Source organism: Nomia melanderi, chromosome 6 (assembly GCF_051020985.1).
Source record: "Nomia melanderi isolate GNS246 chromosome 6, iyNomMela1, whole genome shotgun sequence".
Taxonomy (NCBI): domain Eukaryota; kingdom Metazoa; phylum Arthropoda; class Insecta; order Hymenoptera; family Halictidae; genus Nomia; species Nomia melanderi.
In genome coordinates this window covers 6,176,112-6,191,497 of record NC_135004.1, presented here as the reverse complement: position 1 = coordinate 6,191,497, position 15,386 = coordinate 6,176,112, and the positions used below count along the sequence as shown (strand labels likewise).

The window sequence follows — 15,386 nt, the reverse complement described above, 5'->3', positions numbered from 1 at the left end:
AGCTACCACGACGCCCCGGTGACGTACGATACTGGCGGTAGGGTAAGAGGAACGGATATTTGTCGCGACACAGACCGCAATTAGGCCCGCGTGCAACCGACAAAAAGCGTTTTTCCTTCTCCTTTTTTGCCGGCGCATTGTAGTCCTCTGACTAACGACAACGCGTACAATGTAATACATTCTTTTATTAAAAAGATGGACAGGAGACAAAAAGTATGAAATAAGGGATAACACTGTTGTTCGTCGCATTATTTCTTAAACGTTACACGAGGCCACCGTAATAGTATATCTCGGAGAGAAAAGAAAAAGGCAGAGAGACAGAGTGAGAAAAAGAGAGAAGAAGGTTGACCCGGCATCTGGCGAACAACGCGCACGTTCCGCCATTGTAATTCTGGCTCTTGTAACTCGGTGATAAGCGAGACAACCCCGGTTCTGGTAGAGCTCTTCAGGCTTTGTTCGCCGCCACTCAAGAACACCGTCGACTCTCATCAGGATTTTGGGGTTCCCGGTGTATTAGGCGGGCAACACCGCCCCTGATTTACCTAATTGGCAGGGATAATTAGCAGGGCAACCGGCACGATAGCACGTCACTTCCAGTCGCCCGCGTACCCGACGTCCCTCGCCGTTCATCCGATGGAAGCGTTACACCGAAATCAGACATTCGTATGTAAACTTCTGGCGATCTTCCTGCTCTGCCATCGCCCTACATCTCTATCACCCATCTCTTTCTCTCTCGCTCTTTCACTCAATTTCGTCGATGGTCCGGCGAGAATCGAGGCCTGGCCATGCGTACACCCGATGACTGAGAAACGTGGCCGCCGAGGGACTTTCCGAGTGGTTTACGAGGTATATGGATGCTCGAGCCACAGGAACAGGCCAACATAGATTGCATCATGGAATATAGATGGGAGAATAACTTCTCTCCCGGAGAGAGACGAAATGACGATCGCCCGTACAGGGGTTTGCGATTCGACACGGACCGTTTTCGGTCTGCGGGTGCGTTTAGTTAAGTCATTCGCGGGGATTACGAATCCGCCACGGGTCGTGGTCTCGACCAGCCTCGGGTCTCGTTGCTGAAAAACACAGGGCATTACCGTTGGACGCTGGACGCACAATGATTCGCCGAATCTCGATTACCGAGCCCGTGCAGCGGAGCGATGAAGTTGTGGATATTGTTTCGCTTCGAGCGTAGGAAACCTTAATTGATGGACCGAGTGCAGAGTGTTATCTAAATTTTTCATGTCGATGACAGGTCCTTTTTCTAATATCTTTTGTGGTCGGCTTTAGTGCAAACAAAGTCTTCGTATTCGTGATACGATCGGTAAATAATTGATTTCTTAGAATACAGGCTGACAGTGTAGAATAAAGTTTACTATGCGATGAAACTGTTTGAACTTATTAACCCATACTTAATAATTAACGCATCAATTAATGAAATCTGGAGTTTCTAATATTTAATCTGAGTGACTAATATTATTTTGAGAAGGAGTAAAGTAAAAGACTTCGTAGATATTTTAAGAACGTTTCTGTTCGTCGAGAGAAACATTGCGACGGTGCTTCGAATTTGAGTTTTCCATGAAAATACACCAGGAAATACGAACATAAAGCCGCAGAGAGGAGCGCGGAAATTAAGCTTGACTTCAGTTACAAGGGAAGTACTTTTAAATTTTACATGCCACTCGCGGTAAACTTCCCGCCGCATTTCGCGCCGCTGATATTACGCCCGCGTTTTTCCCGGATTCCACGATACGTTGGTTAATTATCCTCGCGGTCGACGGCTCCACGAAATTAGAAATTAAAATTTCACCGTTTACAACAGCGCGAAGTGTGCGCGCTATTTTCGTAAATAGATCATCTCACACGGTTGCTCATCGCGAATGATCTTGGTAAAACTTACAACGGAACTAATTTCTTTATCTTAAACATTGCGATTCAAAAGTGTACTCTTAAAAAGCATTAGGTCAGAATTTTCAGAAAGTTTCAGTATATGTCCGACAAATAATCGTATCGTTATTTTTGTTTCATTTAGCTCGGCATTCATCGTCAATGGTAACGGCATATTATTCTAAGTTTAATCAATAATATAATACATGACCCTCCAAAGTCGTTGAACTGTGTTTCCCAAACACGCATCGCATTGATGCCAGATTATTCCCACATTCTGATATGTTTACCCACCGCTTCACGCCTATTCAACTGAGCCCGTGTCCTAATAACGCCATCAGAGGTTGAATTACAAACGAAAATCTCTCTCGGCCCGCGAACAGCGCGTTCGCGACGGGTTTTACACAATTACCGTTTCAAAGTGAACGGACGGGGAACCGGGAAAAAAAGAAAAATGAATTTTGACGGTCATAATTTCCGCGGCACGGTAGTGTAATGCATTCCGGGATGCGCGAACCCGTTGGTAACGCGACGGCGGGACAAATTGGAGGGAAATGGACGGCGACACCGGAGCCGGCCGTGAATAAACAACGAAGTGTAACTGAAAAATAAAATCTGTGTAAAAGCGGCTCTGCGCTGAACGAGGCTGAGCGGGGCGCGCGTGCCATATTCGCGTGATATCTTGATGGACGATGGCGAGAGAGCGATCGCGGCCGGTCCGGTTACAAGGGGGACACTTAACAGCGAAGTACCGGTCGAAACAGCGGCCGTTTCATTGCGAAACGCGGTACACCGGTATGCGGCTGCATGCGCGTTACATTGACTGATTGAGTGGCATTGAATTGAATCGAGGGTGGGCGTAGGAAGGGAAACTGGCAAATGCCTGCCGGTTGCAGCGTTGCATCGGCCCGGTCTACTATCGAATCCCGACATCCCCGTGTCGATGTGTGCGTCGCCTCTGTGTGCACGCGACACGCGCATCTGGAACGGCCTTTTTTTTCGCGCGCCTGCACGCCGGTTCGAACGCAATTACACCTGAGTAATTGCGGAAGCGAAACGGAAAAACCGGTGACCGGTCGCGGAACAGGGACGGAGAGTTCATCGGGTTACAACGGGTTATCTCGAATTGACGCCAATACTCCCGCGTTCCGATTTACGGGCGAGGACGCGCTGAACGGGGATTGATAAAGTATCACTGAAGGTTTAGGAATTAATTGATCGAAGATTTAGAAACGAATCAGTTGGGATACATTGCACGACGTTTACAGAACGTAGTAGGATTTAGTACGTGTGGACGAAGAGAACATAGTTTCATTGATCAGAGGTTTCGAAGTTCGTTAAGATTGCTGTTTATTTAAGGTTGAATGAAGAACGATGAGTTGAGTCTGCATCCGGTTCAACCGAGTAAACAGCGTCGCCGAAAAGCGAGCACTGTCTTTACCTCAAGTGCAAACTACTCTGGACAAGCTGCACGAAGTAAAGCACGACGCGGTGATCGATCTTGTTAACAAATATTGACGAGTCCTTAGATTTCGGGGAAACTGTCCGATCACAGTGTTCATCTTTCGGTAAGTTAGGTAATCGACGAATAGCGGATGTTTCTGGGAATGGAAATTTTGGTAAATCTTATCTCTTCTTCTATTATATTCCAAACCAAATAAAAACCTTTTTCAATGAGGTTATTATAGAGCATTCGTAGATTAGATTAGACGAGTCAATATATCGCGATAGGACGGCGGGTTAATCAAAAGATTGCGCGTCGATATTTCAAGTAATTACGGCTCGCCCATCTTGCTGCCTGGGAGAGCGATGCAAAGCAATGGTAATTAATCACGGCAAGCCGGGGCCATTCAGCGTACTGTTGAATACCGTCTAAAATTCAGTGAAACAATCGAGGGAAGTTGCACCCCCTGTATGCGCAGAAGTGCCATCCACAGGCGAGTGGGGCTTCCCGGCGGCCTTCCAATCCATCTGTAAACTGTCCACTTTGATGGGACGACAATCACACCCTGTTGTAACGAAGCTCCGCGACGGTATTGTCTCGTTTGCGCGAAATTGTAGTACCTGGCCGTTCGAACGCGTATCGGGGTTGGGTCGGCCGATGAAAATAAAGATCACTCGGCGTTGATTGCGCCATTGCGAAGTAATCGAGGCACCGGCTGCCAATGGATACCGCCACCCTTTGCCGCCCCGTCACCCGTCCGACGCATATACCAATGCGCTGGAACTCACCTTATATTTTCCTTTTTGCCCGTTTGTTTTCAGTTTTCCATTCACTTTGTTCCTTTTTCAGCCTGAGATGACCGCTAACACTGATTAACGGCGATAAGCTACGAAAATTGCACCAATGAGCGACGAATGAAAGCGAGAAAGCCGCGCGCCATCCATGAAAAATAATGCATAGGTCCGGCTCGGTCCATCGAATTTGGAAATCAATTTCGAGGCGCATTTAACCGGCATTCCCCGTAATTAGAATAATTTAGGGGCGTAATTAAAATGCGTCCGCGGGTCTGCACATGGCCCTGTGCAAACCCGAATCGCGCACTCGCGGCGTCGAACAATACACGGGCTGGACTGCCCTTTATTATTTCGCGCGGCGACGTGCACGTGTGTGCGCGCGTTTCTCCCGCGAGTCGAATTCATTTAATTAAAGAGAGAATTAATATGAATGCCGGTCTATTTCGGACGAACGGAAATAAACGATATATCGCTCGTTAGCCGAGTATCGCGGCTTCATAATCGTATCGGGTTCCTAATGAACGGAAAAACAGAGTTTGCGCGTTTTACCCCGCCATCGGGCTCTCGACTCTATTTTAACGAAATTTTGGGGATATAACTATAATTTCATCCACTTGTCGATGCGCCGCGATACCCGTTAATTTGATTTCGATACAAAGAGAGAGGACGCGATGCGAGCATGCGCATGTGAGAGGTACTCTATAGAGTGCGGGCGGCGCACACCAGCGCGGCCGACGTCTATCGCGATAATGCCGAACGCGCGTCGCCGGGTACCCGATACACCCGACCGATCGTCGAATCGGAATGATCGATACGGCCGATCGGACGAGGCTAGGATTACGGCGACGCGATTTGTTCGGCAAATTATACCGGCAATCACCGACTGTCCCGCTTAATCGAGTCGTTATGGCTTCCTGTATAACGTTGAAAGCCGATAAAATTGCGGCCATTCGTTTCGGGGATATATATCGGCCGGCCAGATCGGAGACAGGGGAGAAAAAAAGCTCTTACAATCGAATGACTGGCGGACACGCGAGAGAGATATAAAAATATTTTTAATTGTTACCCTTTACGTGCGCGCCGACCGTATTAAAATCCAACTAGCCGAACCCAACGAGCGCTGTCTGCGCGAGAAATCGGTCGATTGATTTCCCGAGCGAGAATCGCCGAAGTAGCGAATGGGAGCGCAGCAACTCTGGAAATATTGAAATCGTCCCGACAAGATTTAAAGATTAGCCAGGATCGGCGCAATATCCTTATACGTCTTGAGCCGTTGCCAAAGTGAAAGCTTTTTCTAACGGGAGCAACAAGTGTCGTATTCCTCTTATTTTCGCGTCGCGTATATAAGAATATACGGATATACACACGTATACACGCGTGTATCCACCTACCTAGCGGAGCTAGTTGAAATTTAGTGGGCAGTAAAACTTTCGGCGTATATCTCGCAAAGTGGCGGCATCCATCTTGGGAATGGCCGGGACGGGTACTACGGTTGCCGCCGGAGGAAAATGCAAATTGTCGAATATTTATATGCGACGTTCTTCGGGAATGATTTGCATGGTGGGTCGAATTTCTCGAGCGTCGTGCCCGTTCCTTATTCCCGAATGCAAAGTGCCACCTAATCGTCGAACCGAGGAATATCTTTCCGCCGTATATATCCGTTATCTGTCGTTCAATGAAAATTCATTTCAGAATGCGTTCGAGTCGTCGTTCCACCGACAAGTGTATTACAAATTCATTTTCTTCGGAGTATTAACTTTTCGCACTCGGGATATACAAACATCTTAATAATATAATACTAAGCTTCGTATAATGTATCAGTGTGTGAAATATCGAAATAAAATAGCTTTACTTTGTAAGTTATTTATGCCTTTTCATTATTTAGTTTTTTAAAATAGTCGTCTATGTTTAATCGGAAAATGTTGAATAATTCCAATGAAAAACTTTCGAGTACAACGTGCCTCAGTGGACGTTGATGTCACGTCGAGCACGTGATTTCGGATGGATTGCGATCTATCGCGTTATACCACAAGTTCCTTCGATTCAAGGAAACGTTGCAACCGTTCGTTGTGGCAATAATAAACTAGCACCGGTAGACGGACAGACCCGGGATAGTCGGTCGGAGAGTGCAACAGTTGTAATACCCCACGACGAAGGCTGCCGGTGGGCAGCGAGCGACGCAACGGTGAACGAGTCGGAGGCAGCATGGCACCGATGTTGTGCAGCCGCAGCCACAGCAGCCGCCACAGCTTTTCCATTTTCCGCGGCACTATTTCCGCCGCAATATCGCGCGGCCGCACACGCGTCCCATGCATTATGCAACGAGTGATGTACGCACGATATCGCGCATTATGCGAGCGACAGATGTAACAGTCTGTCGCGCTCGTTGCATCGCGACTTACGTTCTCGGCAAGACGCGTGAGCGAAGGTAAGTACTTACCTACGCGCACTTGGATGGGACTGGAAGAGAACGAAAGTTCACATCCACCGCGAAGAATCTTCGTAATTCGCTGGACATCCTCGATTCGTGCGACGAATACCTTCGGAAATCTCGCGCGAAAGACGCTCGGCCGATCTGATCGGGCCGGTTAAAAGCGCGAGGCGAGATTCGTGGAAAATTTGCATTTGGCTCGCATGACATCGACGGTATCGGCTGGCACAAACAGGTTTGCATATGCAATCGTACCGTGTGTCGCGGCGGATATGTAAATCTATATGTATATACGTATAAACACGTACACACGCGGAGGGAGTCGCGCGTTACATATGCAGCGTCTATGTATCGATGCAATGTACACAAATACGAACGGGTAGATACATAATTATATCCGATGTACGTGTGTATTATTTGTCGATGTGGGTTATACGTCTAATGTGTGTACATATGTACGAATACGTGAACGGGGGATACATGTACCTACATAATCGCGCGCGAGCGAGCCAGCGTCAGTGTGTCCGTGTATTGTATATGCATAACGATTATATGCCTATTAGAGGAATACAGAGATGTATACGTACACGCAATATAGACACAGGAAGGAAGAGGGGTTGGGTGCGCGGTCGGCGGGGGAAGGATGGCACCATTAGTGGTATTGATGAGCAGCTGACCAGAGGAATTGGTTCAGCATGTGTGATCGATCTAGCTAATCTCCCTTTGCGGCCGGCCAGATGCTAATCTTCGATCGATATCAGGCTGCGATGCTGTATCGCGTCAGCGATGCGCCGAAAATCTGACACTAGTAGAAACTGTTAGATCCGAGACGTATCCGATAATTAAACCGGGTTTATAGATAACAAGCCGCTGACCGACATAAGACTGCTTTTGTGACCGCGGCCCGCTACTTTGAAGCTATTCACTGGCCGTGCCGTGTCATTAATACGGCACAGCAACTAATCCCTGCAAACTAGAGATGGGTCCAGGTTTCGGGGAACTGTTTCAAAGTGGCGCGTGCACGCGACTGGTCAGAGCAATGTTGCGTTTCCTATTGCCTCGATGGCCGGCCTTTACTACAGGCATTGCTACGGAAATTGTTTATCTGCATTGTGAGGTGCTTCTTGTACGTCCGGAGTCATTATCTCTCAATATAGGCATAGTAAGCGATTCCATAAGCAATATTGCTTGCAATGTATCGATACTTACACTTTTGATGCGTTGACCATTGTTTTCCATGATCCTCTGCCATACCTTAGGTAGACTCTTTGTATTTCTTCTGGAACAAATTATTGGCAAATTTTAAATGCTTTTGATTATATACCGATAATATTGTGAATGAAATGATTTGCATTAATAGAAACAGGTAAAATACGGAAAAAAAGTACATACAATGTTTCATAAAGCGTTCACACTGAATTTTCGACTAAAACATTCACAATACTTATCACAGTACTTGTTTACAGATTACACTGTAGCCACAGCTTTTTCGTACAAGAACACATTAAGTAACACATCTCCCGCATTGACACTGCGAAAAGCAACGGCTAATCGATCAGCAGACTTAACAACATCTCCGATACCGCATCAACGGGAGGTTTCACCGTTAAATGTTCCGCATACGATTTTACGACGGTGTTTTACAACGTCTTCACGGCGGTTTCACCTCGTAAGAAATTAGAGATCACGAGTGCGTGAAAATGTACCGTGACGTAGGGGCGCGTTGCGCCTTGTAAGGTCGTCGGCAGCAGAAGGTGATGAACGTTCCTCGGGAATGTTCTTGCCATTGCTCGTAATCGCCGGTAGCTTCCGGCTGGGCCCGATCGGGACCGCCTCTGCCAGCTCTCATTAGGCTTGTCCACGTGCCGATCCTCGCGGGGTTCTCACCTGGGTGTACACGCGCACCGCGGCATTATGCAATGGGTGCGTGAAGGATCGCATCCACGCGGGGTGCACCCCATTGCACTTTCGCCGAGCGGAACGGACAAGGTACTTTACTAAATTAAAGCGTGAACCTCACGCAATTCATGCTCGCGCCCTTCTCGTACGCACGCATCGCACGCGTTTCCGCGCGCACCGGTAAACATGGAACACGGCACCACCTCCTAGCGGGTTTCGCTGCCTTCTCGCATCTCGAGACGCGTCGCGGTGAATTACGAAACGCGTTCTTCACCTTCTAATCGGTGTTGCGCGCGTAACACGGCTCCGCGAGCATCAGATAACGCGAATACTTTGTTAGGGGAAGGGCAGATGCTTGTCGGATGTTGATAGGTTAAACGGAATGTATCAAATAATTAAATTAGTCGGCGAACACCGAGATGTTTCGTTGTATGTTGCTTGAAAAGGTTTTGCGTGTTGATAAGGCGGTTTTCTAGGGATTATTCGGAATTCGGGTTGATATTGCTAAATAGCGCTCGTATTCAGTTTGGAAATCGGGAACACGGTTTACGTTATATTAGGTCGTGTAATATGAAATGTCGGAGTTTTCTTACTCATAAATGTTTGTGCTCCTGTTGTTATTCCTTTGGCTTTCGTAGAACCTGTTAAATAGTTTCATTGTCGATTATCAGAGTAACTTTTTACAAGAAAGTTCTTCCGAATTGTGCATAATAACTATTTCTTTCATCGTTTTTTAAAAACACGGATACCGCCAAAATTCGTGTAATTTTCTTATACGAATTTAAATTTGTAAATAATGCTGCGAAAACTGCTCAAAATATAAACAAAATATTTCGGGACAATAGTGTGAGTAAAAGAAGAATGCAACGTTAATTTGTAAAATTTCGTTTCAGTAATGTTCCTTTGCCAAATGGCTTGCGTGGTAAACCTGAAACACCAGTTTTTAACGATATCTTTAGAATTTATTCATTCTAAACATTCAGAATTTTCTAAAAAAGCAATATATTCATTAAAAGCACGTTAGTTGAAGTGAATCGAATCGAATAGAGCACATATTGATTGAATAAACGTCTTTTAGAATATTAAATAAAATTTTCTTTTTCCTGTAAAATCCGACATTTCATACTACACGACCTAATAAACAGTAAGGTTTGATTCTTCTTCTCGTGATCACAGATTATGCAATTCATCGCGACCGAACGAGATCGCGGTTAATTTATACGCTCTTGCTGCGGGGAAAGGTTTCGGCACAATTTGTCTCTAATGGAGCCCCGAAGGATTTATTAAAAATTCATGTATGCGATCATTCGCCGGTGTATCGTCGATCGTGCTTTTATTGTCGGCTAATGCGGTGTGTGATCGAGGCGGTGAGCACGAGGGGAGACCGCGGAACAATGAAATGAAAAGCTAGATTTACTTTATTGCGCGCAGGTGTCGCCGCTCGTAAATTATCCTGTGTATTAATGCCATTATACGCCACGACGGATTCACGAAAATAAATAGTCATCTTTCCCGCGGATCGTCGTCCGCCCAATTATTATAATTTTCGCCCGTTAAGGACCCGTTGAGTGTCTGGTTATCTTTACATTGTGACAGCGCGATATAAATACGATTTTTCTTTTTGTTTCTCTCTTTGTCTCTTTTTTTTATTTTTATTCTAACCACTGACGAACGAACAACAACGGTATAGATGAACGGTAATTCGGTATAATTACGTTCCGTCGTTTACCATTTAAATTGAAATGCACTTTGTTGTCTTTGTGGGCTTTAATCGAATATCGCGGAACCCTTTGTCCGCTTATAAATCCATCCGGCCCTCCTCGGTCGAATTTCCGACGAGAGGAATGAACTTGGCAATTGTACGGCAATCGATTAAAATATTTTCATTAGGGACGCTTGCAGTTGGACGTCGTATATAACGAATGAGTCGAATCGGGGCTGATTGTAAATTGAGCGCGAAACCGCCGTTGATTGGTTTAAAATCAGATCACCACGACTCCGTCCGTCGGTCAGTCGGATGCATCTATCGTTTGTGTGCATCGGCGAGGAGCGAAGAGTGGCAGGAGTGCATGCACGCGGGGGCGAGTGCAATAGAGGGTTGCATACGCGTTCCCCAAAATGAATTACACAGACACGGAACCGTTGCCGGGCAACGATCTCTCTTGTAACCGTAATGCACTGGCCGCGCGCCGCTGTTTTTGTTTGTATTACAAAATCGCCCTGTCAGCTACGCGTCCCGGCCGAAGGGAATTCGGGAAATTTTGGGTCGCGCTAGGCCACACGATTGACCCGTGCCAACACCACCACCATCGCGCACAGTAATCGGTGCGTGAAAAATGTCACCAGGCATTCAACGTTTATAAAAACACTGCGTTTCGCGTGAAATCGCCTCGCTGGAATTTGTCACTCGCCGTTTGCATATCGCCCTCGTTGACGCGTGCAATTATAATCCCGTATCAAAGCGCCAGTAATACAACGAAAGTTCCGTGATTTCCATCGCGCGAAATAATGCGCGTTATTGAAAAAGAAAAATGTGTACTGTGCAAAAGCCAGTGAAATTTATACGAAAAAAAAGAGAAAATAGGTGAACTGACGTTTTAACGTGCTCACGGAGTGACAATGTCAGTTACAATCGTTCTCACCGTGGCAGGTATGTTTGTTTTTTCCTGCTTCTCTTTTCTTTTTTTTTAACGATTGATTTCGAAGGTTTTTCCATTGACCGAGCGGCGGCACGGCAGAAAGGAGGATATTGGAACGTGCGAGGGGTTCGGAATGAATATCCTTTCGGTTCCGGCTGCACTCGACGTCAAGTTCCCACAACGGTGCCGCGCCGCCCCCAAAACCTCCACACTACTACGTCCACAGTTTCACGGTTGTAACTGCGATTCGCTCTTTCGCGAGCTGGCCTTTAAAGTTTCAACCCTAAAAGTGTTTCACGCTTGGTATCACCCATTGATCGAATTTAAAAGTGATGCGTGCCCGGCTACCCGTTCGGGTGACATCGCTTTGACACCCGGATGTGCTGATTTTACAAGCATGCACGCGGCGGAAACGGATTCTGCCAATGAAATTTAGGGTTCGGACAAAGATAGATAGAGAGAATCGGTGAAAGAGTTTCAAGCGAAAGGGGGAAACGATCTGGGGTCCGTATTTATCTGTTCGTGTAATGTCACCGATGATGAGCATAGCAAATTTCTTGCCATTTGCTTCTTGCTGCGCCATATTAGTTTAATTAGTTGTGTCCAAATCGCTAATAGAACATCGAACATCGAATTTCCATTGTAACATGCATCTTGGTGATATCGTTTCATATGCATTGTGCTTGAATTATATTATTTTAAAATTATATGAACCGGTTAAATTACACAACATAGAGTATTGTACACGAATGTTTGATTAGGCGTTAAGAAAACAGTAATAATTAGTGTCAGATATAATTAGTTAAAGTTATAAGCTACGAAATTACAGTTAGGGATTCAATGACTCGTTTTAGCTTCATTTGTTTCAATAATTTGTTTAGAACATTTATTGAATTGAATAAAATATAATTGAGAAGATCGCCACTGAAACAAACGCTAGTAGCGAACGTGTTAAAGAGAATTTGTCATTCTGTTTGGTGATTTCTCGCCCTTCTATTGTTTTGAAGTCTGCATTCTATATGCAGATTAGATACCAAGAAATATTAGCGATATATATCCGCGTGACTGTGTCAATGATTGGATTACAACAACCCATCCAACAATAAACTATTGCTAACGATCCGGTTTCGGACGTCAATACCTAGAAGGAAATACAAGCTCCGAAGGGGTTACGCAGGGACTTCCGTCAGAGAACTGAAACTGGGTTTCCAGGTAAAACTGCGATAGAATTCCGCAATGGCGGACGCGTTCCTAGACGAGCAGTGATTTCGGTGAAGTGATCTTTTTCAAGAAACAAGAAATACTAGTAGAAGGGTGACACCGGTATTGCCTTACGTAGCTCTGCCGTGAGAATTCCGCCGATACATGAAGCCGACGGTACGCTGGATTCGTTACGCAATGCTGGGAATCGAACTGTTGGCTGTTAAATCAATATTTGCTCCAATTTCATCCTTTTCAATGCAGACATTGTATAAGGAAAATTTGAGAAAGAGAAGATGGCAAATATAATCCGAGAGAAAACAATAATTAAATATCTATTGTAAACACGAATAAAATAATATTTATAAAATTAAATACAATCAATTCTACGAGCATAGCTTTTCTTATCTGAAGATAAATATACGAAAGAATCCACATACATTTCGTCGTCGATTATCCCAAAAGCCGCAAAGGACTCCTAAAGTCTCTTTCTAATCTAAATCTATCTTCCGACTAGTGTTACGCGAGCAGGAGAAAATTTCGTCAGAATGTATATACGCTACGCAATCGGCATGGTTTACGCAATGAACACAGCTGGGGTCCGCGACGATAAAACTAAAATGTACAGCCGCAGCCGACGATTTTAGCAGATCACGGATTATTCACGGTCCGGCCATTTGTTATCGCTAGATTACCAGCGCGACGTATTGACGAATGGATTAACGCCGAGTTGACTTAACGCCGCTGATAAGGAGGCGATAAGGGCTGCGTAATTGCGACGGAACGACCAGCGACGCTCGCCTCGGCGGGAGGTCTTTACGCGACGTCGTTTCACCCGCGTTTATATCGGTACGGCGACGAATCGTAAAAAACACGATGGGACTTCTGCTTTGCATACGGCACGTCCAATCGCGAAATCGGATGTCACGTCTCAATACCGCCGGTAATATTCCTTATCGGCTCTGCGAGAGCTGGTTCCCGGCTTGTTATGTACTACGATTCTTCGTTTACTTTTACTCGCGCGCGCATCGACGAGACACGTATCCCCCGCCTCTATCGGCCGAGGATTAAGTAAATCTGGTCACGTTGAATAAACGTGTGGCCGTGTGAGTCAGTGCCGATGCTCGCAACAGATACCGCGCCCTTATCATCCCGATTTCCCTCGCCTTTATCTTCCCTGTGCAAAGAAACGAGCGGCGGCGGCGGCGCTGATACGGGAAACCCGAAGACGGACCGACCGTATTTACGGAGAACTTTTCTCAAACAGGCGCGTACAAAGAGCCTTCTTTCCCCGGCTACTGCAGGTTACTCCCGTGTAAACAGCAGAGCGTTCCGCGACCGGCGTTATCTCAGGATTATTTCTTTCATTCGTTCCCGACTTTAAGGATACTAAGAATATAAAATATGCACGGACCGGCTGCTTTTGGGGCGGCGCGGGCCGCGATTCTTCAAGGCCGTCCGTTTTCCGGTAATTAGGCTTGTTAATTGCGAAAGACCGTCCCGCCTTTCTTACCACCCCTAGCTCGTATATTTTCATCTCGCCAAGCGGTGGTATTAAAAGAATGTTTACGGTAGGCCCGCCGTCGGGTGTTAAAGTATAATAGGACGTGTGCCTTTGGGCGCCACTCTTTAGGCTTCAAGGATTAATATCGCTAATTGTTAGTCTCAAAGGATGCGAAGTAGTCCGAGACGAAAGTCTGCTGGAGGCAGGGGGGCAATGACTCGGAAAATTGAGGATTAAGACTTCGAGGCTAATATTACTCCGTGTTACACGAAAGACGACGGAGGAGGAGCAGGAGGAGAAGGTCGGCGAAGGCGCTTTGCTGGTAATTCGGCGAACAAAGGGGTTTTTGTAGGGTGAAAGGGTTCGTGCGAGCGAAGGATTAACCTTCGAGCGAGTTGCTTTAAAATAATCATTCTTCCTCTGAGTGTTTCGTGTATGAATAACGGGGCCAGCATGTTGTTTTTTTTTCTTTTCCATAATGGACGACGCGTATCCTCTAAGATTCATCGCGTTTCGAGGACGGTCCCGCGTGGCGTATTGTTTTAAAACACTGCCCTATCATTCTCACATTACTGTTTGCCTTTGAACTACCGAAGAGGGAGATTCTCGGATTTATACGATAAGAATGCTCCTTCTTAACCCACCGCCTCTAAAATATCGGATTACGCGTATCGGGTTACGATTTATCAAGTTTTTAGGCGTATAGAAAATTTAAAAGGGACCGTATCGAGTTGCGAGCTTACAGCGTTATCAGAAAATATTGACCCTCGCGGTGGAAGTATCGTTGGCAGGGCATCGATGATCGATCAATCGCGTCATTTTATAGGTACGCGAGTTTAATTCGATTTTCTACGGCATCGTAAATAGACGCGCCGTTATCAATCTTCCGCGAGATAATCAACGATGCCGGTTACATCTAATGTACACGGTTTCTTTGGCGCACAAAAAAATATGAAATACAATCATTACGGTATAAGGTGAGATCGCTCAGGGCGCTTCTCGAGTTACAGACTGGTTTAGCAACACTGTTATGGACGCAATTAAGGATGTATAAACACGTAATGAATCGAAGCGGGTACCAGGTTACTTCCACCGATAAAGCGGTTCGGTTTCGAGCGTTCGTAAGACTTCCTTCTCCTACCTCCTGCACAAAACTACCGTCGTTTATTATAATACTCTATTCAGCATCACACGCATAAACATCGCGGCTCATAGAAAGCAGAGAGAATGGTCACTTTCACTTGTAACTATTCTACACGCGATTGTAACACTTGTTCAGCGCGTGATCAGGAGATATTGAAGGATGTCGTTGATGTTTGCACAGCTACTTTGTTCCGTTGCTTTCGATGCTGTCTTACGTAACGGTATTCTCTTTTTATAAGAATTTTACAAAATGGCTTCTCATATTTTTAAGGAAATTTGTTTAAAGGTATATAAGAAACATTGAAAATCTGGCTAAGAATCGAGAGGGTTCCAGGCAGTAAACAACATCTTGAGGGTCAGTGAAAATCCAGGCGGTCGATCTGCGTGAGCGACGACACTGTCCAGACGCAGTGACCTTCGCAAACGCTATCGATGCTCGTCAAGGGCC

The 15,386-nt window shown here is 45.9% G+C and overlaps 1 protein-coding gene across 6 annotated transcripts in view; it reads right to left on the bottom strand.

Annotated features, from left to right (window-relative positions):
* The window catches only part of LOC116427929 (Death-associated APAF1-related killer), a 53,271-nt gene that overhangs the window by 20,212 nt on the left and 17,673 nt on the right, over positions 1 to 15,386 (bottom strand). For all 6 annotated transcript variants that reach the window (XM_031978826.2, XM_031978856.2, XM_031978875.2 and 3 more), the window contains exon 2: positions 7,763 to 7,832. The gene's annotated coding sequence lies outside the window, so the exon portion shown is untranslated. The remainder of the gene's footprint in view (positions 1 to 7,762; positions 7,833 to 15,386) is intronic.